Here is a 3,401-nt window from a genome sequence, read left to right as displayed (position 1 = left end):
CAAAGGCCTTCATCTGGCCGCAGCCCTGTGGAGGCAAACACAAAGATCCACCCCATCTCATGCAGATATAACCAGAAGATATGCAGTTCACACATCCCCTGGGTTAATCCCTTTACAGACAAATCAGTGACCATCTCAATCTACATTAGGTTAATCCTTTTTTTAACCTCCAAAATTATAGGTCATCACTCTAGACAAGGTATGAGCTGTGAGAATGCAATACAAAATGGCAATCTATGGCAATCCACATCCTTTAGTGCCTAACTCATTTTCTCCTCATAAAACATTCATAGCATTTAAAATTATTACTTTATGCCTGAGTCATAATATTGTTAAAGCTTATAAAAATCATTTCAGTGTTAATTCCCCTGACTCAGCTTTCTTAAATATTCTTTCTCAGAAGTTGTATAGAATTTAACCAGAAAAAGGTTTTTTTTGTTTTTTGTTTTTTTTTTAACCAACTGAAGTAATCAGAAAACAGATGAAGTAAGGAAAATAAAATAACTGCTAGGTGAATGCAGGGTTTGGAGTTGGGATCTATGAGCTTCGCTCACTCACTACTTTGCTATAAAATGACCATTTGACCTGGCCCTTTGCCCCACCAGACATCCCTACTATCTACCACAGGCTGAGCCGTGCCATATGCCACCAAATGAAATTATCATTTTTATTATTCTTTCTCATCACCAACAATGACCAATCAATCCAGAATGAGCAAAAGTCATGTTAAAGGCAACGCTGATATAACATATCAAAGCAAAAGCATTTCAGCTTTATTCAGAGTCCATTTATCTCTCAAAGGAGCTGCTTCAGGTGCTAGGCAGCTCAGCGACGTATGGAACAGTCAGGAACCCATACCCACAACCACCGGCCATGCCACCTATAAAGAGGAGTTGGAGCCTGAGCAGTGGGAGGCCCATGAGAACACGGAGCCAACAGGAGCTGGGCCAGAACTTCAGGGGCTGCAGGAGGCACAGAGGCAGGACATGGATGATCATTATTCTGAGAATACAGTCTATAAACCCCTCATGATTCTCAGAAAAGACCATGACTTGAAAATAATTAAGTCATCATCCCAGAGATCAAAGAGACATCTTCCCAGAGGATGGTCCTGGAATAGAATTTTAATGATTTAAAGGGAGCCCTTAGAAAGCTCCAGTTTGAGCGGTTGGTCTTTTGCAAGAAGTGGACACCAATGAACAGAGTAGTAAGCCACTAGATGATTCCAGAAGTCAAAGAGCATGGAACTAACCCTATAGAGGACAGTCCAAGAAAGGGAGACTGCCGTTCTTGGTGGTGTATAAGAGCAGAGTGAGAAACTGCAGAGCTTTACCAAAAAAGCCTCACACATTCAGTTGGACAGACTACCAGAAGTGCCTTTACTGGATGATGTACCATGGCTAGCTTCCTAGTTGAATGAGTCGGTTCTTAACATAGTGAAGAACTACATTTTAAACCATGGAACTGCAGCATCTCACCCACCAGTGCAGATACAAGAAAAAAATAGAAAACCCTGGTGGCATGATAGTACAATGATGTAAGGTGGATGATGAGTTTAGTGCCCAAGATGACAGGCTCCAGTCCCATAAATGTACTTCAAATCATTTTGAGGATGTATATGCAGCTCTGAAATGAACTTCATAGCATTGCTTTTAGAACCCAATTATCACTTCTGGTGGAGGAGATGGCTTCCAGGAATGGAGTCCTTGAAGCATCCCCCAAATAGGTCATCCCACATTGGTGCCTCATGAGTGGAAAGATGGCCTTGTCTAAGCTATAGAAGAAGTAGAACACTCCAGAAAGATTCTGAATCCAACTCCAGCACCCCAAATTATTTCTGTGGACAGACATTAACATTTGGAGTTGAAACTGAGAGACAATTGGATGGGAGAAACATTATAGGAGTGTGGGCAGATCACAGAATGAATAAGAGTCTCTGCAGAAGCATCAGACAGTGTGCATTAGTACAAACAGTGCCATTTTTGAAAATGGAAAAGAAATGACTAATCAGTTACCTGCAGTTACTCCTGGGAAAGGTGGCTGATAAAACTGTCACATTTGACATTGAAACTGTGACTCTAGGAACCACCAATAATAACAAAGGCAGAAACTTCAAGCTTCAAATAATTATTAACTTGAGTAACAGAGAAGTGTTTGTTGACTGCTTACTTCATTCATCATTCAGATCTCTTTATGTTGGATGTTATTTTTTCCATCCTGAATGGAAAGTGTTTTAGATTCTTGGATGACTAGCTTTGGTCTGCAGGGTTTTAGGGCAGCTGTTCTTAACATGGTTTAGTTGTAACTGATAAAAATAGTAGGATTCAATCTCTTGAGCTATTGGAAATGGAAAATACTGGATTCATTTTGGAATATTTTAGCAATAAGATACTTAAATGTTGTAGACAAAACCATAATGCAGTCAATTTTATTTTTAGCATAGTGTTCATTAAAATATCATATCACAATAAAAATTGAATTGACTTTAAAAGTACCCATGTATAAAAAGCACCCTTCTACTGTGCTTCTTTTTAAAGTTGGTTATTAGAATGGAAAAAGTCAATGTAATGTTATTTGATTAAATATCCATATTTTAAGGATCCAAGACCATATAAAGCTTAGAATAAAACAGGAATAGACCTAAAGAAGCCAGAGTTTGGTAATATATATTCATCATGTGCCCTCCACATAAGTGTGTTGAGTGTGCTCTTCATATTCAGGTGTTTTTTAAGTAGTGTTGACTTTTATCTTAGGTTCAGTATAACTTTAAGTCCTAAAAGCATTAAAATTTTTGCATATTTTTAAATGCCTGACAAAACATCTGAAATCATCAAAGAATTTTCTTTTGCTGTTTCTATGCCATGTGATTCAAGATAGTCTAAAGGATTTTTATAGGGCAAAACTACTATGGAAGTGGTATGCACAGCAGTGTTAGCCATTTCATGAGGATGTCACGTGCACATGTGCATATCCAGCCTCAGTGACATGCTTGCACTATTTGTAGGTTATGATTTGCAGTCCAGTTTAATGTCAGTTTGATGAATGATATTTTAGTTGAGTAAACAAGCACCATGGGGGAAAGAGAAATGGAGAAAAGATACAGGCTATTAATTGCCTGGCTCAGAAGACACACCTACCACCTCTGCTCACAGTCCATTGGGCAAGCTAGTCACATGACTCTAACCTAGATATTTTTTGAAAATTTAAATGTGTGTAATATATTTGAAGCATTTATTTCATGTATAGAAATGGTGGTCTTCCTTTACTCTGCGAGTCTACAGATGTTTCTTCTCAAAGGGATTTTTTCCTTTTCACTTCTACAAATACAAAAGTATTTTGAAAAGCAAGTTTAATGTTTTTAAGACATTCCCACCAACAGTGGAAGAGGGTTCACTTTTCTT

General features: G+C 38.2%; 1 pseudogene; it reads left to right on the top strand.

The window, feature by feature from the left end:
* The first annotated feature begins 692 nt into the window (after positions 1 to 692).
* Positions 693 to 2,237, top strand: LOC132377324 (cytokine receptor-like factor 3; annotated as a pseudogene).
* The last annotated feature ends 1,164 nt before the right edge of the window (positions 2,238 to 3,401 follow it).

The sequence above is a fragment of the Balaenoptera ricei genome, chromosome 13, assembly GCF_028023285.1.
Source record: "Balaenoptera ricei isolate mBalRic1 chromosome 13, mBalRic1.hap2, whole genome shotgun sequence".
In the NCBI taxonomy this organism is placed as follows: Eukaryota; Metazoa; Chordata; class Mammalia; order Artiodactyla; family Balaenopteridae; genus Balaenoptera; species Balaenoptera ricei.
This window is presented reverse-complemented; position numbering and strand designations above follow the sequence as displayed.